This window comes from Papio anubis, chromosome 15 (assembly GCF_008728515.1).
Source record: "Papio anubis isolate 15944 chromosome 15, Panubis1.0, whole genome shotgun sequence".
In the NCBI taxonomy this organism is placed as follows: Eukaryota; Metazoa; Chordata; class Mammalia; order Primates; family Cercopithecidae; genus Papio; species Papio anubis.
The window spans coordinates 71,647,060-71,671,120 of NC_044990.1; the positions used below are offsets into that span (position 1 = coordinate 71,647,060).

General features: G+C 36.5%; 1 long non-coding RNA gene across 1 annotated transcript; it reads left to right on the plus strand.

Moving 5' to 3' along the window:
* The first annotated feature begins 1,714 nt into the window (after nucleotides 1–1,714).
* On the plus strand, nucleotides 1,715–23,995 carry LOC103879400. Its single transcript, XR_639995.4, has 3 exons — nucleotides 1,715–2,201; nucleotides 5,860–5,981; nucleotides 22,924–23,995. It is a non-coding gene; the product is annotated as an uncharacterized LOC103879400 (long non-coding RNA).
* Nucleotides 23,996–24,061: the final 66 nt, after the last annotated feature.

Below are 24,061 nucleotides of genomic sequence, written 5' to 3' on the forward strand. Positions count from 1 at the left end.
ATATATTTCTAATCCAAATGATAAAAGCCATTTTAGGACAACAGAAACTTTAGTTACAGGGCAATATAGCTCCTTTGCAGGGTAAAAAAGGAATTAAAGGCTGTTGTACACAATGGCAATACTTTGCTGTTTATGGGAATGTTTCCATCTTAACACAGGGTTAAATATTACCTCCCTTCTTTCTTTAAAAGAAAAGTGATGACTGGCCTTGGGAAAAGTGCTGCACTTGGACTCCCCTAACTAACATAATGGACTCAACAGATAAGCAAGGAGTTGTGCCTATTATCATGCCTATTAGAATATTGAAAGATGTACAATTTCCAGAATGCATGTCATGGGCAAGCGCCCCTCTCTGATTTGTAGCACTGGAGTATTCCTGAGAGGCAACACAGTGGAAACCTCCAAACACAGTTGTGCAAAAAAGCCTACATAAAATTACCGAGGGCTGTCTCCCTCCCCAACACCATATTTAGAAATAATGAAATGCTGGTGTGAAGTATTAGGTCTGGGGACCAAGATCCTGTCCAGGGACTGAGATGAGTTTCCCGTGCATAGAGATTCACAAAGAGATCTTTGGAGGGTGGGGCTTGGGGGAAGACTGAGAAGCTGAGGAGGAGTGGGTTAGACATCTCCATAATGCCTCCTTGTCCTTGGATGATTTCCCATTGGGAGCTTGGGGAAAGTTCTAGTTGTTGAGAACTGTAACTCTTCATTTTCAAATTGTTAATCTATTAATAAAGAAGCAAGCTGGTAAGAGGAGAAATGAAGCAGACTCCACTGTCTTCCGTTTTCCACTCTCCTGCAGAGAAGAAAGATGTATTTCAGGAGAGCTATTGCTTGGTGTGAGAGTTGTCAACTAGCAAGTGGTCAGCACGTAGTGATGCTGGAAAGAGTGGGGAGGAACCACAAGTTCTAAGCACTAAGGCGAAGTGCCAGAGAGAAAGACTGAACCTCCTGCTTATTCACCCCATTTAGAAAAAGCTGTCCTCTCATTTATGCAGCCAACAGACACCTGAAAAAATGCTCATCATCACTGGTCATCAGAGAAATGCAAATTAAAACCACAATGAGATACCATCTCACACCAGTTAGAATGGTGATCATTAAAAAGTCAGGAAACAACAGATGCTGGAGAGGATGTGGGGAAATAGGAATGCTTTTACACTGTTAGTGGGAGTGTAAATTAGTTCAACCATTGTGAAATACAGTGTTGCGATTCCTCAAGGATCTAGAACTAGAAATACCATTTGACTCAGTGATCCCATTACTGGGTATATACCCAAAGGATTATAAAACATGCTATTATAAAGACACATGCACATGTATGTTTACTGCAGCACTATTCACAATATTAAAGACCTGGAACCAGCCCAAATGTCCATCAATGATAGACTGGATAAAGAAAATGTGGCACATATACACTATGGAATACTATGCAGCCATAAAAAAGGATGAGTTAATGTCCTTTTCAGGGACATGGATGAAGCTGGAAATCATCATTCTCAGCAAATTATCACAAGGAAGAAAACCAAACACCACATGTTCTCACTTATACGTGGGAATTGAACAATGAGAACACATGGACACAGGGAGGGGAACATCACACACCGGGGCCTGTCAGGGGGTGGGGGGTGTGGGGGAGGGATAGCATTAGGAGAAATACATAATGTAAATGACGAGTTGATGGATGCGGCAAGTCAACATGGCACATGTATACATATGTAACAAATCTGCACATTGTGCACATGTACACTAGAACTTAAAGTATAATTAAAAAGAAAGGAAGAAATAAAAAGCTGTCCTCTGAAGAAAGGTACACATGCAGAGGGGATGCAAATCAAGGCTGCACTTATTTGTGCAAAGATTTATCAGCAATTAATTGTAACTTTGTTACTTTACTATTTTAACAAAACATATTCAGCACCTCCTATATGCCAGACACTGCAGTTAAACAATTTTATAAAAAATCATCTCTGCTCTACAGATATTAATATTCTGAAGTAGAACATGATCAAATAAACAGAAAGTATGATACAATAAGTACTGTGATAGATGTCTGTACACGTTGCTATGGTAGCACATATGAGGGTAATCTCATTAGGCTGGGGGAAATTGTGGAAGGCTCAACAGAGGAAATGATACTCTGCTAAGCCTTCATGAAGGAGTACAATTTATCCAAACAAAATCTGTGCATGAGGAAGGTAAGAAGAAGTGAGGGCAATAGTTGAAAGTAGTGTGTGCACCATGTAAAGGCATAGAAGTAAAATAGTGACATAAATGGAGAACTGAATGTTCTCATTATGATGCAGTGTATTTGTAGGATTGGAGAATAGGGAGAGATGAAGCTGGAGAACTGGTCAGGGATCAGGTTACGAACAAACTGTTAAGCCATGGTGAGGATTTTGGACTTTGATTTATAGTCATGCAAGGGCTCGCATGTCAAAAAGGTGACTACCAGAAATATAAAGAATGTATTAGAAGAGAATGAAAGTTGCTAAGAGTACTGTAATGTGTAAAAAAATCGAGGAGAAATTATGAATATTTGGATCATAGGCAGTTACTATTAGAGCAGAGACAAGGGTGCAGACTGGAGAAAGATTAAAGAAGTGAAATTGATAGGAACTGGTGATTGATTAGATATGGGTAGTAAAACAGGTAGGAGACACAGATTGACCCTCAGATTCATAGTTTTAGCAGATGCATAGAAAATTAATTGAATGAAAATGAGTAGCTTAATTTTGAACATGTTGAATTTGATGGACTTGTATTATGTGTATGTATGGCCAAAATAAGGTGTAACATGAAAACTACTGAAAGACTGCCTGTACAAACAGACCGTGGCCAGACCATGCATGACAATACAACTGACCCACAGCCTCTGCAGCAACCAGTCCAGGAAGACAAATTGCAACCTCTTCAGCAATAAGCCCAGAAGAGTCAGGACTTGGTCACCAACTGCCAGTCTCTGTATTTATTACCCCCACTTCAAACTTAGGACTTACCAGAGAAAGCCAAGTATGCTCCCCAAACCACTGCCACCTGAATTCACATGTTCTAGTCCCTGGAGGTACCGTAAGTGGACATGCAGGCTATGTCTTGCCATGGAAGAGAGTCTAATGAACCCCTTTGTGCTCAAAGAAGGATGACCAAGCACGGCAGGGTGAGAAAGAGCATCCAGGAGAGGGTGGGGTGGGGAGAGGAGCAATCAGTCCTTTTGTGCTGAGATGGTTCAAAAGGAGAAGCTTCTCTGGCCTGGAGGTTTGAACTCTAGAGAAGGCAAAGGGGCAGGGCTTCCTGGTCAGTAAGTAAAGGGACATTGTTCCTAGTTTGAGCCCAGCAGTCCTTTGGGAAGCTGGGGTTCTCGAAGATTAGCGCTTGTGGAACTGAAGGGCTAAGCCTAAGAACATCCTTGGCTGAAGACAACTCAGGTGGAGTGGGATTACACTTCCCCAAAAGACTCAAGCTGTCTGGCAGGACTCTGGATGGCACCTCCTCCTGGGAGGCTGCTTGAAGTCATGAGAAGGAAACACTACTGCAGATGAGCACTCCAGGCTTCAATGTCAACTTCAGAATTTTGGATTTCCCTGAATCAGTTGACGGAAGGTAAATAGCCCCTTTACTTATTTAGCTGGAAGCTTCTTTATTTACTTAACAAGTACAGTACAGCGTTACTACATGTAGATACTTGCAAGCGCTTCACAATTCCATAGTTTTCCGTTGTATATAGAAATTTGCTATTTAAAAAGTGTGGAAATCACTGGTTTAGAGACAATTATGAATATGTACTCGTTTAATTCTCATAATTGTATGAGGCAGTGCCATTTTTTATCCAATTCTTAGATGAGTAAACTGAGGCACAGACAGGCAGAATGCTATACCAAAAGTTAGTCTCCTGGGAGGTGATAGAGACAGTATTCAATCCCAGACAGTTTGTCCAGATTTCATGCTTTCAACCATTAGCAATTGATTTATTTATTATCCTCTGTAGGGAAAATAACAGCAGTGTCAGAAATTATCCCCCTTTCTGCAGAGAATTTCATACCAGCTACATTTCACTTAATCCTTACAACAATTCTGTGTGATGAAGATTCTTATCTTCAATTTATAGATCAGGAAATAAGCTCAATGACTCATCCAAGATTATATAGGCGGAGGGGCAGAGCCAGTCAAGCACAGGTTGTCTGAGGCCAGTCAAGGGTTTGTTACACCACATTGTCAGTTAGTAGAAAGGTCTGGGGGCAGTAAATGAGAAGATTGCAAAATCATCTTAAAAAATAAAAAAAAAAAGAAAAATCATGATTCAAACCTGCCTGACTTGCTGACTACACACAAGCTTTCATAACATATCACAGTCAGTCCTCACAGTGGAAAATGAGTCAATTTCTATATACTGTGTCTTTCTCAAAAACCTCCCAAGGGAACTGTAAGAATTTGCTGAATTCGTGTCGCAATTCAGCCCATTGTAAGAACTGTAAAGCAATTAGACTCAGAACCTGAAACTGCACATAGCTCATCAGCTTGGGAAGCAGAGATGGGTACATTATCTAGTTAAGTACCTCCAGTTACTCATCACTGTGTTATCTGTAACTTCAGAACGTCAGTGATACAAGAACTTCACAATTTCATAGTTTTCCATTGTATATAGAAATTTGCTGAGAAAGACTAATTGTGATGAGAACAGATCAAGAATAGTTCAACTATTTGAAATAAGTTTGATGGATTTAAATAATTTCTTACATTAATCAGATTTCTTATAAAACTATTATCTTGATGGCATTGAAAAACAAGTTTATAGTATTAAAGTGTAAGCACTTCCACATCCTTTTCTTATTTTTATTCAATGTAGATGACTCAAGATTTTAAACATCAAAATAATCTTATCATGCTTGTTCCGAACTGGGTTTTCATATTGTAATATCTTGTTTCTATTCCCTTCGCGGTCTCCAAATTTGTTTTCGATGCCAAAAGAAGTACTTGGTGGAATGAGTAAATGTAGTCATATTTTACATTAGCTAAATAATTATGAATTTAAAATCATTAAATCGTATTTATAACCTATGTAAAGAACAATATTCCTACTTCAGGAACTGTATTATAAAGATAATAAAGAACATACCGTTATGAATGATACTTGAAGGTGCTCTAACTGAAGACTAAAAATAGATACCTAGAGGTTTCTCAACAAAATATGAAGAAAAATGGGATGCTTGGGATTGGCAGAAACACTGAGAAAACCAGCTTCAGCAAAAAATACAGACTATACTGAAAAGACAATAATGAGCTCATGAAAACAGAAAATAAGGATGCAGCTGGGACTCAAAGCAAACTGATGCTAGACTCAAACACCTGGATTCACCCCGGTTGCTCTGTCTCTCTCTGTGCATAGTCTCCATTAACCTCTCTGCAGCAGAAGGATGTGCTCCACTTCCCAAAGGTCGTGTTGGAAAATTACCACTACAAATTGTCCCCAAGTGTATATGTGATATGGTTTGGCTGTGTCCCCGCATAAACCTCATCTTGAATTGTAGCTCCCATAATTCCCACATGTTGTGGGATGGAGCCGGTGGGAGATCATTGAATGGTGGGGCCAATTTCCCCCATACTGTTCTCTTGGTAGTGAATAAGTCATACAGGACCTGATGGTTTTATAAGCGGTTTCTCCTTTCGCTTGGCTCTAGTTCTGTCTTGTCTGCCACTGTGTAAGATGTGTCTTTTGTCTTCCACCATGATTGTGAGGCCTCCCAGCCACATGGAACTCACTCCATTAAACCTCATTTTCTTTGTAAATTACCCAGTCTCGGGTATGTCTTTATCAGCAATGTGAAAATGGACTAATACAATATGTTCTCTCCTTAAAAGAACAGTCACACTAGGCTGAAATCTTTAATCCCAGAGCTATAGCCACCTGGACCCCAACGTGGCAGTTTCTTTGAATCAATGGGGATAGAGGAAGAGCTGTTTCCAGGATGGCAACACAAAAGGTGAGTCATATGAAATAGGCATCTACCTACTCTTCAAAGTTTGAAAAGAGAAAAGGTTGTAAAGCAACTCTGGTAAGAACATCAAATTAAAACTTGGAAAAAATATTACTTCTCTAAACTACAGTACACCTATTAGGAAATCTAAGGTCAGTTTCAGTCAAACTCCGGAAGCATGTAATACTACATATTGGAGAAATGTAGACTCAATGAAAATGAGGAAGAGAAAGAACAATCTAAATAAAAGATAATATCCTCTATATACTACTCTTTAAAGCCTCTATCTTTACCTTTAATCCACTTTATCCCAGCCCACTCAGCTTCCCGCTCCATCTCCAAGTCCCTTTCGTAAGAAGAGCCATATGTGTCTGAGAGGCATTACAAGGACATAGTATTCCCTGACTCTTCACTAATGCAAAATTCTAATGTAATAGTAAATCATACTTTCAAAGAAATTCTACCCAAAAGTTAATAATATGTAAATGGCCTATCAAAGCTACTATAATGTATGCAGAAGTAATGTATACAACACTTTAAACAAGAATTAGGATTTCGTTTTCCTGGAATAAAAAGATAGTATTCAAAATATGTAATACCAGTTATAATCTTCTATCCCAGAGAAAAAGAAACTGAATTTCTAATCCCTAACAAAAAAACCCCAAAGCATCTTATGCCAAACACAGTATTTGTTATTAGAAAATTTCAACTCTCAGGTCTACAAATATAAAATTTAATAAAGAAGCTATTCGACACCATAATACCTGCAAGGACATAGTAGAGGGAGATGAAAATAATGTAAACCTAATAACATGCACAAAGTTCCATAAGAAAAATATATATTCTAGTGTCAACATGACAGTTATTCAAGGTTGAAGGTACATCCTTGTAATAATGTAGTGTTACTTATCTACAAAACATTTCCTCCAGAATAACTAGAATTAGGGGGTTTTTTTCAAAGAAAAAATATGAAAAAACACTTTTTAAAAAGTTGGAGGAAAGTACAACTTCAGTTATGTGACTGATAAATAAATATTCGGTAAAGCTAAGGAAAGGTTCAAATAAAAAAATTAATTGGGGAAAAAATTGAGCATCTTATCCCAGAAATGAACATGAGCTTCAGTCTTGGGCTGTGATGTAGAGAATGTCAACAATGTTAGGAGCGTTCTTAGTGTTTCCTCAACTGTCAAGTGAATTTTAGAATTTAAATGATTACTAGAAAATTCAGTCTTCTCAAGTCAAATTACATTTCTAACATCTAACCTAGAGGTGTTCTTTTTTGTTTTTGTTTTTAGCAGAACTCTTATTTTCTATAGAATACTTAGAATATGATCAGAAAGTCTCCCCAGGTTTAATCTGGGAGATCCAGTCAATGCAGCATGTAGTAAGCCATTCTTTGGGCTTTAAAAATAAGGAAATTAATACACTGTTACATTTTCAAGATAGAAGATTATTGTGCCATATTAGAGTTGAGTATTCCCACTTTTATGAAATTTAAGTGTTACTATTTGTCTCCCTTACCTGAATGGAGTAGTATTAGGACAAGGATTTTTGTCTGTTTTTTGACTGATGTAAAGCAGATGCCTAGAACAGAGACCAGTTGACATGTCGTAGGCATCCAATAGATGTTTGTCAAAGTAATTAATATCCTCTGAGTTTTGGATCAACTTCATTCTTCCTCAATGCAGTGTGCATGTATAACGTTGTTTACATTTTTTCTCTACACACCTTTTAAAATTTTTAGTGGGTTTTTTTAATGGAAATAAGCAGAAGAGTACAACTCGTAAGCATTCAGTAATTTGTTATTGCTGGAATTCCTAAAGTTGTCTCAGTAAGTTGCTAACTGACAGTTATAGCATAAATAAAGAGTATTGGTTTTTCACACTTCTAGGGAGCGGGCCCTTTCTCTGCACTCAGACAAAGCATAATGGTACCAGAACACTCACACATTACTATAAAAATAAATACATACTCATTAAAAGAGGCAGAAATATCATAAAAACATGTATCTCAAACAAACAGCTAATCTCGTACTTCATTAACATTAATAAAAAATCAAGAATTCCCATCATTAAAAGTACTATCTGATGTGATTTGGGACATAATTAGCCAATGAAATTTGATGAGAGAAAAAAAGAGAGCAGAAGTAAAGAAAATAGGAAAATATTATTTGTAGGAAATTCATCTCTTTGCCTTTTATGTCTGTTTCTCTCATTTCTTTGTTTCTTTATATTGTATTTCTTCCCACTAGACCTAAACTCCATAAGGAAAGGGACGTTTATTTGTCTGTGTTTTGTGCTCAGACCTACAGCCATGCCTGATGCTACATAAATGCTAAATAAAACTTTGTTAAATGAATGAACAAATTTTTGTTATGATTAGATGGTTAATCTTAACTGGAAAATTCAAGTCTCCGTAACATACACAAGAAAAAATAAGAGATTCAGAATAAGAATAAGATAATTTATATTCAAGAAATAATAAGCAAATTCAGAATTCAGTCTCCATAATGTATATAATAAATAATAGAAATAATAAGATAATTCAGAATAATAAGGATTATCTTATTTCTTGTGTATGTTATTATTTCTTCTATATGTTTTATATGTGATTGATAAAACATAAAAATTCAATACCTGTGTGTGTGTGTGTGTGTGTGTGTGTGTGTGTATATCTCTCTCTCTCTCAAAGTTGTAAAATATCACTATTTGGTGATATATTTGGTGTAGTTCTAATGAAAATCAAATTTTTTATAATTCCAGGAAATTATTTCACTTTTGACTAAAATGGGGATTTAAGAATTAAAAATAATTATACAGGTAACTTCTACCCTAAGGATTACACCATGTATCATATTTACTTATGTTATATGTATATGTTTTAAATATTTACTAGATTCTTTGTGTAAATTTTTTGTTTCCAAACTAGTTAAGGTTTTTCATTGTTAAGATTATATTATAAAATATATAACCAGATATTTGGTGCTTAGCCTAGAAGCTAGCATTAAGGCACTGTTTCACCAGACACATAGATATGCACATACACACACACCTCTATTTACTGATATACACAGGAAATTATATTTTAAAAGAGAGGAAGGAGAAAGGGAGGAAAAGTGGAGAAGGGGAATGAATTGATGGTACAGTGGCTATTACCAGTTTGATGCCTTCAAATGACTTTGAACCATTATTAGAGTCAAAGATGATAGAAATATTTCTTTTGTGAGACTGTACACAAGCAGGGCTGCTGTGGGGTCCTGGTGACATATGTAGAACAGGTTATCTATTCATGAAAACTAAGTCATTTTTCCTATTGGAAGACGTAAAACTATTTTTTTTTTTTCAGAGACAGGTTCTTACTCTGTAGCCCAGGCTGGAGTGCAGTGGCAAGATCATAGCTTACTCCAGCCTCCAACTCCTGAGTTCAAGTGATCCTCCCACCTCAGCCTCCCAAGTAGCTGGAATTACAGGGTATGCACTACCACTCTCTGCTATTTAAAAAAAAATTTTTTGTAGCAATGAGGTCTCGCTGTGTTATCCAGGCTGGTCTTGAACTGGCCTCTAGGAATCCTCCCGCCTTGGCCTCCCAAAGTGCTGAGATTACAATTACGAGCCACCATACCCAGCAGAAATCTATTTTGGGAATGGTATCAATTTTTCAAATAACACAAATCACACTGTATCAAAATAATTGAAAAATGCAAAATATCTATATTAGGACTGTTTTACTTGCAAAAGACAGAACTCTAACTTGAACTACCTTTCATATTTAAGAAAAATGATTTTTTTAAAGGTAAAAAATTATATATTTTTTTAAAGGTAAAAAATTGTATATTTCCTTGTCCTGAAGGGCAAGGAAATATATATTTCCTCAAGAACAACTAGAATGGAATTCTTGATTCCATCAGGACTTTTTTCTCCAGATTTTTCAGGTACTTGTCTGTTTTTTTCCACCCAGGAAAACCAGGGTTACCAGTGTGTCTCAAGTGTCACATCTGTAATAGTTTCCTAGGGCGACTATAACAATGTACCACAAACCAGAGAGTTTTTTAAGAAAGGATTTTATTGTCTCGCTGTTCTGGAGGCTAGAAGTCTGAGATCAAGGTGTTGGCAGGGCCATGCGCCCTCTGAAGGCACTGGGGAAGGATCTATTTCTGGCCTCTCTTTCTGAGCTTCTGATAGTTCCTTGACTTGTTGCAACATAAATAACTCCATTCCTCACATGATAAGGCATTCTCTGTGTCCAAATTTCCCCTTTATATTAAAAATTTTTTTCACTGAAACCTCAGGCTTTGTTGATTTCTGTTGTTTTCTTCCCTTAGTTTTATTGTAATATAATTGACAGATAAAAATTACGTATATATATTTAAGATATACGATGTAATGTCTTGAATATACATATACATTGTGAAATGATTACCATAATCAAGCTAATTGGCATATCTACAACCTCATATAGTTACCATTTTGTGTGTGTGTGGTGGCAATACTTAAGATCTATTCTCTTAGCAAATTTCAAATATACAGTGAATTATTAACAACTATAGTCAACGTGCTATACATGAGGTCTCCAGAACTTATTTATCTTATAACTGCAGGTTTGTACCCTTTGACCAACCTTTCATTATTTTTCTCACCTCTCACCCCTGGTAACCAACCTTTTCCTCTTTGTTTACATGAGTTTGACTTTTTTAGATATCGCATAAAAATGGGATCATGCAATATTTGTCTTTTTGTATTTGGCTTATTTTTCTTAGTTAACATACATCTTCTAGATTCATCTGTGTCATCACAAATGGCAGGATTTCCTTCTTTTATAAGCTGAATAGTGCTCCATTGCATATCTACAGTGGTGCATCATTTCATGATGAGGAGCTTTCAAAAAAATGCATGTTTAGGTAACTTCATCATTGTGTGAACATGATAGAGTAGACCTCCACAACCAGACAGTATAGTGTACTGCACACCTAGGCTATGTGGTATAGCCTTTTGCTCTTAGGCGACAAACGTATACAGCATGTCACAGTACTGAATAGTGTAGGCAATTGTGAAACAATGGTATTTGTGTATCTAAACATATTTAAACATAGAAAAGGCATAGTACAAATACAGCATAAAACATTAAAAAGGGCCCACTTGTGTAGGGGATGTACCATGAATGTAGCTTGCAAGACGGGAAGTTGCTCTGGGTGAGTCAGTGAGCGAGTGGCAAGTGAATGTCAAGGTGTAGGACATTGCAATTTTTAAAAAATTTTAATTTCTTCTTTCAATAATAAATTAAACTTAGCTATTATTATTCAACAATAATTAACCTTGCTGTAAGTTTATTCTTACAATGAACTTCTTTTCATTATAAACTTTTTAGATATTATTTGACTCTTTGGCACTTTATAATAACAACTTAAAATACAAACACATTGAACAGCTGTACAAAAATATTTTCTTTCTTTATATACTTTTTCTATGTTAAAATTTTTAATTTTTAATTTTTCACTTTTTAAACTTTCTTGTTAAAAACTAAGACATAAGCACACACATCAGCAGGGGCCTACACAGGATGAGTATCATCAAGCCATCACTAGGTGATAGAAATGTTTTGGCTCCATAGATTATAATCTTTCCAGACTATCTTTGTATATGCAGTCTATCACTGACAGAAACACTGGTGTACAGTGCATGACTGTATATGCAAAAAATTTGTGTGTATTCATCACTCAGTGGATACTTAGCTGTTTCTATATTTTTACTATTGTGAATAATGCTGAAATGAGTGTAAGAGTGCAGATATCTCTTCAAGATATTGATTTTATCTTCTTTGAGTATATATTCATTAGTGGGATTGCTGGATTATATGGTAATTATATTTTTAAATTTTGAGGAAACATCATAGATTTTTCATAATAGTTGTACCAATCTACATTCCCCCGAAAACATATAGGGTTTACTTTTCTCCATATCCTCACCATCACTTGTTATCTTTTGACTTTTTAATAATAGCCTTTCAAACAGATGTGGGGTAGTATCATACTGTGAGTTTAATTTGCATTTTCATTATGATTAGTGATATTGAGCACCTTTTCATGTATCTATTGGCCACTTGTATACATTCATTTGAGAAATGTCTGTTCAGATTCTTGCCCATTTTTAAGTGGGTTATGTTGTTTATGTTTTTTAGTTATATGAGTTCCCAATATATTTTTGATATTGACCGCTGATTAGATATGTGATTTGTAAATATTCTTTCCCATTTCATAGGTTACCTTTTAATTTGTTGATTCCTTTGTTGTGCCACATCTTTTTAGTTTCATGTAGTTTGTTTATTTATTTATTTATGAGTTTCTTCTATATTTTGGATATCAATTCCTTTTTAGATATACGATTTGTAAATTTTTTTTCGCATTTCATAGGTTGCCTTTAAATAATTTCTTGATTGTTTCCTTTGCTGTGCAAAATCTTTTCAGTTTGATGTAGTTTACCTATTTATTTATTTGTTACCTGTGCTTTGGCTTCATATCCAAAATATAATTGCCAAGACCAATGTCATGAAGTTTCTCCTCTGTTTTCTTCTAGGAGTTTTATGGTTTCAGGTCTTACACTTAAATGTTTAATCCATTATGAGTTGACTTTTGCATATAGTGTAAGCAAAGATCAATTTCATCAAATTTCCCCTTTTCATGAGGACACAAGCAACATGGAATTAACAATCAACCCTACTCCAATATGACCTCATCTCAACATGAATAATTACATCTGCGCTATTTGAAGGAAAATCAAATTCAAACATATGAGGCATTATGATTTCAACATAAGAATTTGGGGGGGACAAAATTCAACCCATAACAATATCTTATACTTTCACCCACACTATAAATTGATGCCTTCAGACCTCCAAATTCCAGAAGATTAACTGTAAGTCCAAGGGAAAAAAGAAAACAAACTACAGTCTGATTTTACATCCAGTACTAATCCTTCATCCAATCAAAGGGGACCCAGCAGTCTCATTTTACTTACGTGGAAGAAGTCCTGATGGAGACTTCCTCCGTGATGTGAAGTAACAGGCAGAAAATTATACTGAGAAGACAACTTCTACTGCAAGAGTTGTGTAAATACTATGTATTTTAAAATGAATAGCTCCATGTGACTATGATAGATTGTATTTTCCACAGCTAGCCACACAAATACACATACATATATACAATATATGTAATATTGCTATACATTATATATAAATTATAGAACTCATATATTACACACATATATATGTGTGTATGTGTGTGTATGTATATGTAGATATATATAAAATCCCATTTCACATGCCATTCTTATAATAGGATTGGCATTCTTTCCCACTGAGAGTAAGGGCTATGTTCCCTCCCCTTAAATCTGGGCAGATATTTGTAACTGTCTCAACCAATAATATACCATGGAAGTATTGCCATGTGCCTTCTGAGGCTAGGTAATTAAATGCAATATAGCTTCTGCCTGGCTTTGTCTGTCTCTTTCTCTCTTGGGATGCTAGAACCCAGAGACCATGTTATAAGGAAGCACAGGCCACTTGGAGGTGTCCAGGCATCAGCTCCAACTAAGGTCTCAGTGGAAAGCTGGCATCAACAGCTGGACCAGGAATAAATGAGCCTTCAGGTGTTTCCATCTTCCAGCCTTCCAGACCCTAACTGAGTTCCTAGACAATGTGGAATACGAGACATCAGTGCCTACTGTGCCTTGTCAAATTTCCAACTCACACCAACCTTGAGAGATAATAATGATTGATGTTTTTAGCCATTGCTTTGACTGAATTTTATCTCCCCCTAATTTATATGTATCCTCTGGTATCTCAGAATGTGACTGGGTTTGAAGATAGGACCTTGAAAGAGGTGATGAAGTTATAATGAGGCCAGTCGACTAAGTCCTAAACCAACCCGAGTGATGCCCTTTTAAAAAGAGAGAGAGACACATCAGGAGTGCTCATACACAGAGGAGAAGCCATGGGAGGACACAGAAAAAAAGGTGACATCTGAAAGCCAAGAGAAGTCTCAGGAGAGGCCAAACCTGCCAACACCCTCAGGTTGGACTTCCAGAACTGTCATAAAATACATTTCTGCTGTTTAAGCCGCCCAGTGGGTTGTATTTTGGTATGCAGCCCTAGTAAACAAATAAGCCAGGTAGTGAATCCAATGATATTCAACTACAGTAGTACATATGAAATTAAATGAGGTCGCTTGACCTTTAAGAGCTTACAATAAAAATAGTCTTGATGCCAACAGTTAACTTATAAATTAATGTTTGTTACAAGTAACACATGAACAAACACATACACATGTAATACAATTATTTACATTATATTTACATATAATACAATTATTTACATTTGGGCAAATCGATTAGAAATTCAGGTTCTTTATAGATAAAGCACCATAAATCATGCCATAATAATATTCTCAATAATAAATATTCCTATCACCATTTTTACTTAATGAATATTATAGAGTTTGTCTTGTTTTGATGTAGAGATATAATTTTGAAAATACTTCCACTTTAAATACATGTGTAGCAATTATCCAAGAATAATTCATAGTATGCATAAATAATGAGTTACCTTCCGCAGTATCACTTCAAATGATGTAATCTTCCTATGGGATATAACACTGAAGGTAGGCAATGCTGATATGCAGAGTTCAGGTTTAGAGTTGCCAGATTCAAAAATGGTGTCTGAAAAATTTTTGTTGAGAACTTCATGAATCCAAGAAAGCAGAGAAGGGGGAATCCATTGTTAGTCTGAAGCAATGACATCTACCAATCATTAAGCACCATCTTAGAAACATAACTTATACATTTTATATAATAGTTATTGTATATACAATAGTCTACAATTTACAATAGTTATTTCCACTTTGCAAAGGAAGATATTAGGTCAGAAAGATTAAGTAACTTGTGCAAAGCCACACAATTAGGAACTACTGAAACTATTACCATCATCCTAATTCACAGCAGCAGCAGCCAGAATGAGGCCAAAATCATGTATATTTTACTTACATATGAGCCAGTTAACTATACATTTTCCAATAACTGATGGTATGCATGAGTCCTTTATTTATGATATATATTATACATACTCAAAGTATTAAAGACTATAGCCCACAAAATTGTATGTCACACAAATATTCATTGGAAGAATAATTGTCTTAGTCCATCTGGGCTACTATAACATAATAGCTTTATAAGAATAGAAATTTATTTCATAGAGTTCTTGAGGCTGGGAAGTCCAAAATCAAGGCATTAGTAGGTTCAGTGTTTGGTGAGGACCTATTCCTCACAGATGGCCCTTATGTTGTCCTCACATGGTGAAAGGGGTGAGGCAATTCCCTTCCACCTCTCATATAAGAACACTAATCCCACTCATGAGGGCAGAGACTTCATAACTTAATCACTTTTTAAAAAGCCCTTCCTCTTAATAATATCACATTGGGTATTAGGTTTCAATAGATGAATTTTGCTGGGACACCAACATTCAGACAATAACAAATAATTTTAAGTACATGTCCAAGACAGATCACTCGAATTATCTTGAGGCATGCAGGGAAGCATGATAGGTTAAAGTGGCTACTGATTTTTTTAGCCCAGCACACCTACTCCTCCCCCTGTTTTTCTGATAACAACCCAAGCTTCAGGCCTTAAAGATAGAGTGACCCAAGCAAGACTAATCTGTTGTTTTCTCCCGGGAAATTTCATTTTAATATTATCTGATGTCATCTGAAAGCAGGTCCTAAAAAAGAAAAGATGATAAATAAATACTTGCTCTGAGACCCTCAAAACTGCAGTTGTCCTATATACCCTGAGACTTGATGGTTCATCTTTTTATTCAATTTTGGTGAGCCACTAGTCAATCACTTTTATGAGAAGCTTATTAGAGTAAGTTTCTGATATTTTTGTCCTAAAAAATATTAAAAATATTAAGTGGAAAATTGGTACCAGGGATTGAGTTACAGACACCAAAAACAGAGAAATGTGCAGAGTTTGGATCTGGTCATCAGGCCAAAAATTATAAGACTTTTATAGACATTGGAAAACAGCAAAGAAGCTGCCCATGCTTCTCAGAGGTGAAAGCTGCCCTCATGTTATCTGTAGGCTGCTGGGGTTGAGTGCAGATAGGGGGGGATGTGTAGCTTCTGACATAAATTTAAAATGAAGAAAAAACACCAGAACCGTGAATATGATGGCTGATGTATTAGTTCATTTTCATACTGCTGATAAAGACATACCCGAGACTGAGTAATTTATATGGAAAAGGAAGTTTAATGGACTCACAGTTCCACGTGGCTGGGGAGGCCTCACAATCATAGCGGAAGGCAAAAGGCATGTCTTACATGGCAGCAGGCAAAGAGAGAGAATGAGAGCCAGACAAAAAAAGGAAATCCTTATAAAACCATCATACAGTGAGACTTATTCACTCCCAGGAGAATAGTATGGGCAGAACCCCACCCCCATGATTCAATTATCTCCCACTGGGTCCTTCTCACAACATAGAGGAATTATGGGAGCTACAATTCAAGATAAGATTTCGATGGGGACACAGCAAAACCGTGTCAGTTGATTTTGATAGCATTTGATATTTTTGAGTGATATCCTATATAAAAATCATGCCTTAAGATTTAGAATAAAACTCAGGACCATTTTGTTGTGAATTGAAACAACAGAGATTAGTCTCTTGCAACAAAATTTGAAGACTAGTTCTGCTGCATTGCAACACCTCTATCCGTGAAACCTCATCCCCTCTGAGTAAAGAAATTGCCTCACAGTCAGAGCCTATAAGAGTGTCCATAAACCATTAGCATTCCTCAGCTTCTAACACATGAAATTGAAGCACAATTTAGTAAAATGTTGTAGCCAAAGATCAAATACCTCAGTTTCTGGTAATTTATCTTTTCCATTACAAGAAGAATAGCCGTTCATACATTTCATGCCATTTGATCCAGAATATAGCCTGTGTCTCAGGTGGTTTGTCTATATGCTTGGAGCAAGAGAAGTTCTCTCATATTCCATTTGCAGACACTGTGAACAAAGTCAGTAGTTTGGGAATTTGGGGTCTGACATAGGGGCCATAAAATCATCTTTAGAAGTCCTCCTATCTCAGTATCCTTGCAGGTATGCCAAAGAATTGAGCACTTCAGCTAATAAGGCTTCATTGAATCTCTCCTCCATCCTGAACTTCTGCCAAGCATTCTTTCTGCATTGAGGTTTTAAGAATTTTGTAGAATCCCTTCCAATGCAACTATATCATAGTCAGTGGATAATCTTCAAATAAAGACAGATGTTTAAGCTACTGCTCCTACCCTTGCACACCAGTGCCTCAACAGGGTTATAATCACATAACCATGGAAGTATGGGCTGCATGAGAATTATTGATTTCCTGGTTATCTTGAGTGAAGACCCAAAATGTATTTGCCCTGGGCATGCATCTTTAACACACTTAATCAAATAGAGCTTGCCTCTAATTAGCCACATGTCTTGCTGGCAGGTCATTCAGTATCCCCATCCACTCCTTTACATCAAATGATATTTCTAAATCCTTAGATAATACTCATAATCATCGTTAAACATTATTGTTGTTTCTTACGCTACACAGGCTATGATCACAGATGAACACAATCAGTGACCATTGTCATAGTTCCTTTTGCTATACTAAGTCTCAGTAAGCCTTGGTCCTCCACCATTATCTTACCCTGATGCACTTGGCACTCTACAGAGATGTTGCACACAGTTCTACTTTCCCCTTAACCTATGCTTAACCACAGAAAAGAACCTCAGGTCTTCACAGCAGAAGCCCCGACTCCTCCTAGGGAACTATATGGCAGAAGAACTAGGTTTCTGTCACCTACAGAAATTCTATGTTGATATATCACACAACCTACCCGGTATGCTTTCCGATACTTCTTCCTCCCATCAAGCATTCTTTGGCATGTCTGTTCCCAAAAGTTAAATGTTTTTGCCTTTGTACAGTCCGTTGTTTATATCTTTGCTAAAAGAAATCTTTTCCTATCGTGTAAATTCTTTGTATACATGCCGTCTCCTTCTAGGCCAGAAGTATGTTGTGTGCCAGCCCTTTCCTTAATGGTCTGTGTTATTAATAGATCTTGTGGCCTTGCACATATTAAATAAAAGTCTGCTTATTAGATACATTAATAAATGCATATCCTGATCACTTCACTTAAAGAATAGGCAGGATTTTATTCTAATGGTTTATGAAGCTGTCGAGAGGAACTGCTCTCTCTGTTTTTTGCAAATGAAGTGTGCATTTTGTTTCTCCTACAATAAAATGAGACAGGGCAGGAAAGAGATCAGTAAGAGAAAGTCAGCATAGAACCTGAAAAGCTTCACCAGGGAGAGGTGGTTTTCTCCCCCTTCTGTGAATGTGTTCGAATGAATAATGAATCAGAAATCAGAACATCAAAATTCTTATTTTAGTTTTAGAAAAATATCAAGTTTGTTTCCACTCCCTTCTCCAGAAAGTGGAAATCAAACTAGTCCTTTAGCCTTCAGATTGAGGGTCTTTCAGATTAAACCTGTTTTTGTGGAGAAAATATATTACTTAAATTTTTTTTTATTTTGAAAAATTTCATACCTATTTTATTATACTTCAAGTAAAGATTTGAAATACATGTTAAACCTCATTGAGTAACTCAAGTTGGGGAGCAAATGCCTTAGTAAAGTTAAATAAATAGTTCTCTTGAGGAACTGTGTATACTTATTTTTAACAGGTCATTTACATTTTCTAATTGGTTAGCTTATTATTCTAAAAGTAAATTTTAGAAAATTTTCTTATTTGAACTTTAAATTGCAAACTATTGTGTCCTTTAGCATATTTGAATACAATTTGCATAAACAGTATAATTATAATTATCTGCTTTCCCCAAAAGATTAGAAAGGAAAACTACTAATTAATCTCATTTACATGTGGATAAGGTTAATTGCTAAAACTAATTTTTATTTTCTCTTGGTAAGCTGTAATAAATGTTGTCATACTTATTAAGATATAACATAGATATTATACTATGTATCAAATTGAATAATAATTACATTTATGTAGCATCTTTCACTCCTTGTTTTCAAAAATAATTTTATCCTTATTAAAGAACACATTATCAAATTAGAGGGCTGCATTCTTCCTACCAGAAAGATACAATCTAGCCTTTCTCCACCAGTGTTCCCTTATCTTTTGTACCTTACTTTCATGGTATTTCTCTTCCTCTATACAAATATAAATACAAACCAATCTCTCGTATTGGTAAAATATAAAATAAATATTAATTTGTATCAATACAAAACAAATATTTAAAATATAAGTATACAAGTTAATTATTATGTATTCATATTTGTAAGATGGTTTTTATTTGTTTAGTTATTGAATACTTTCCCCTTGGTCTAGGTTCCTGTTCTCTACTAAATGGTTATTTCCTTAATTGATCCTCTTTTCTCCCAACGTTCAGGCATCTTTTTTATTTTCAGGCTATTTTAAATAATTCCCAATAAGTAATTACTAAAGTCATTCCTCTGGCCTTCTACTGTGGCTCTACATGTTCCAGAGATGTCTTCCTAAAACATAAAGTTAGTCACACAACTTTATTAGATAAAATCCTTCAATGTTCCTGTTCTAGAAGATAGCCCAACTCCCTGGCTAGCATATAAATCCTTCACGATTTCCTTTTGCTTATATGTCTATACTTAGCTCCAGCTATAATCCAGAAGAGCCTAGGTTCCAAGATAATCAAGTTACTTGGAATTTCTGGAACCCAGAAAACATTTCACACCTCGAGGTCAGTTGCTCCTGAAGTTAGTGTAACAGAAACATCCAGCTGCTCACTATGAACACTAAAAACTTCTGGGTGCTTTGGAAGGTTCCAGGAATAAACAGGAAGTCAAGTTGCAATTAAAAAATATTTCTGCGGAAGAATTTTGTTAAATTGCCTAGAGGAATTTCAGAAGAAAAGAATTTAAAATTTCAGAGACTCCAATTTTTTTTCACAATATGTATTCTTGTTTTTAAAACATACTCATTTATATATTAATTTTGAATTTAGAAGTTTGTATCATGTTTTCCAGAAAGGGTCCCTGGATCCATCCCTTTTCAAAACTCTATGTCTTTGCCCATGATTCTTTTGCCTTGGTTTACTTCCCTTTTTTTCAATCGAAAAAAATCTTACTGTACTTTCAAGACTCAGTTTAAAATTCCTTTCCTCTGTCCTCTCACCTCCTAGCATTCTAGAAATCATTCAGAAGTTCTTCATTTGTACCTGCCTGGGCAACATGGCAAAACCCCATCTCTACAAAAAATACAACAAAAATAGCCAGGCATAGTGGTGCACGTCTGTAGTTCTAGCTACTCTGGAGACTGAGGTGGGAGGATAACCTGAGCCTGGGAGGTCACGGCTGCAGTGAGCCATGATCATGCCACTGCACTTCAGCCTGGGTGACAGAGTGAAACCCGGTCTCAAAAAAAATAAAATAAAATAAGAAGTTCTCCATTTCTTTCTTTTGTATTTTTGTATTTTTGTATTTTATTGTTATTATTATTATTATTTTTTGGAGATGGAGTCTCACTCTGCCACCCAGGCTGGAGTGCAGTGGCATGATCTCGACTCACTGCAACCTCCACCTCTTGAGTTCAAGTGATTCTCCTGCTTTAGCCAGCTGAGTAGCTGGGATTACAGGTGCCCACCACCACAACCGGCTAATGGGGTTTCACCATGTTGACCAGACTGGTCTCGAACTCCTGATCTCAGGTGATCCACCTGCCTCGGCCTCCCAAAGTGCTGGGATTACAGGCATGAGCCACTGTGCCCAGCCCATTTGTTTCTTTTACTAAAGAATTTATCATATTGTATTTGGCCATCACATAATTACGTGTTCACATGTTTAACGTTAACATCAGCCGTGAAGTCATGTTGATAGCTTGTCCCCTTGATATGATGTGCTATGGTCTTCCTCCCAAAAGCTCATAATTCCAGTCAAACGATGAAAAAAAAGTCAGACAAATCCAATCGGAACCATTATTCTACAAAATACCTGGCAAATACTTCTCAAAACTGCCAAGATCGTGAAAACCAATGACAGTCTGAAAAACGGTCACAACCCAGAGGTGTCTAAGGAGACATGACGACTGAATGTAATGTGTGGTTTTAAATGGGAACCTGGAACCCAAAAAAAGAGCATTTGAGAAAAACGAATAATAATGAAAACTAAATGATGTATGGAATTTAGATTATAAAAATGCACCAATGTTGGCTTGTTAGTCGTGAAAAATGTACTGCAATAGGCCAGGCGCAGTGGCTCATGCCTGTAATCCTAGCACTTTGGTAGGCCAAGGCGGGCGGATCACTTGAGGTCAGGCGTTTGAGACCAGCTTGGCCAACATGGTGAAACCCCCTCTCTACTAAAAATACAAAAATCAGCTGGGCATGGTGGCACCCACCTGTAATTACAGCTACTAGGGAGGTGGAGGCAGGAGAATCGCTTGACCCCTGGAGGCAGAGGTTGCAGTGAGCTGAGATAGTGCCACTTGCACTCCAGCTTGGGCAATAGAGTCAGTCTCAAAAAAAAATAAAAATAAAAATAAAAAATAAAAATAAATAAAAAACAGAAGGAAAGAAAAATGTACCACAATAATATAACAAGTTAACAAGTCTTCAATGTGTATGCAGTATACAGAACTCTTTACACACAACTTTTCTGTAAATCTGAAACTATTCAACAATTAAAACCTTATTTAAATACTGAAAGTAAAAATACACTAGGAATTTTGGCGTATATGAATATACACAAAATAGCATTCACAATGAAAAGAATATTTGAAAGTTGGTTTAAAAACTATTAATGATATGTGTTAAGCACCAGAATTATAATATCTCAGAATCATGGCACATTAGAATTTTGTCTGCACATAGTACATTAGGATTTTGTCTAGACTGGTCAAAAGAGAGAGAAAGCAATATAGATTTTCAAATGTAGCCTGTGGGAGTTAAACCTAAATACAGTACTCACTGTAGTATTATATTTCCTGTGATCTGGAGATTCAGAGCTAATTCTGAGAACAATCAGTTGTAAGTACTCCCATGTTCTAAAACTAAGAAGCAAAGGCATCTACCTGGGACTTGCAAGGATTCAAACAAAAATAGTTTTGCCAACTTAATTCCATTTTCCGCTGATAAGTTTGGATATTTGTCCCTGCCCTAATTTCATGTTGAATTATAATCCCCATTGCTGGTGGTGGGGCCTGGTGGGAGGTGATTGGGTGACAGAGGTGGATCCCTCATGACTTGCTGCTATCTTCGGGATAGTGAGTTCTCCCAAGATTTGGTTGTTTGAAAGTGTCTGGCACCGCCCCCCTACCCACTCTTTCTTGCTCCAGCTCCCACCATATAATGTGCAAGCTCCTGCTTTCCCTTCTACCATGAGTAAAAGCTCCTTGAGGGCTCCCCAGAAGTCAAGCACATGCCAGTGTCACACTTCCTGTGAAGCCTGCAGAACCATGAGCCGTTTAAACCTTTTACAAATTATCCAGTCTCAGGTATTTCTTTATAGCAATATAGGAAAGATCTAACACACCCATCTCCAGGCTAAGAGAAGACAGGGATGCAGACAGGTCAGTAATTGAGGGGACTTTAGAAGATATATTTATGAGTGTGCAATTACTCACCTCTGATCCAACAAAGAATTCTTTGTATTAAGAAAACAAGGAAAAGTGGGAATAGAGCTACCTCTAAAATAGCCACCAAAGAGCCCCTAAAAGAGAACCCAAATTTAGGATCTATCACATAAAGGAAGCACTAACGCCAGATTCCAGTCCAACCAGTCAACAGACATTACTTCTTATCTCTCTGTTCCAGTTACAATTGCTTTGTAATGTATTCTCCCGAACACAGAGGTTTAAAACAACTGTTTCATCATGTTTGCAGATTCTGAAAGTGAGAAATTCAGAAAAGAAATAGTCCTGATAACTTATCTCTGTCTCCTGAGATCTGGGAACTCATCAGGAAGTACTGGAAGGCTGCAGTGGATTCATCAGCTGGGAACTGGATTCAGTTAAAGCCTCATTCACCCACGTATCTGGAGCTGTGGTTGAAATGACTGAAAGACTAGGATGACTAACAGGGCTTGCAGACCTGCACCTGGCCTCTTCTTGTGGTTTGGCTTTCTCACAACCTAGGGACTTCATGCGAGGTAGATGTCATCCATGGCAGCTCCTAGTTCCAAGCATGAGTGTTCCAGGAACAGGTAGAAGTTGCATGGCCTTCTATGACCCAGTCTCAGAGTCACACAGCATTACTTCTTCCAGACTTGATTGGTTGAACTTAGAATTCACTTCTTTGTGGGAAAGTGTTGAAATCACTTTGAAATAAATCTTGCATAATGAAACATAAAGTTGTGACCACCTTTGGAAAATATAATTCTGTAAGATGTCCCTTCTTTCTTAAGTCTGAAGGAGCCAAAAGAGTTATGAATAGGGGAAGAAGGGAAATATTCATCATGTCCTTTTTTCCTTCCCATTTCAGCTTTCTCAGCCTGGAGAGGTGATGGGAGTAGGAAAGAACATTTAAAGTCAATGAAATCTGAAGTTCAGACATCAAACATATTAGATTGGATGTACAGAAACATGAAAAGAGATAGTTCATTACTTGATGGTTACCACACAAATTTTAAGAATGCCTGAAATTTTATCCAAGGCATGAGTGTTTGCTGCAGAGTGAACAAATAGAATTGTTTTCTACCTACACCCTACCATGCCCAATTCATTTCGCATGGGTGTAGGTGGTCTGTATGCATTTGCAATATGCCATAAGTGTGCATGACAAATAAGTCACTTTATGGGGTTTGCCAGAATATTGCCCTGGTAAGGAATCAATTTTAGCCACTTAAATTCAATCAGGAAGAGCTTAGAAATTAGTTCTGAGAGAAAATAAACAAAATATAATCTTAAACATGGGGTTTTTGTTTGTTTTTAGAAAATTCTTTGGCTTATTCACAACATTGGTTTTTCCCTAACTCTTTTTATTTTTTTTTTCAGGAAATCTTAAGATCATTTTTATTCCAATT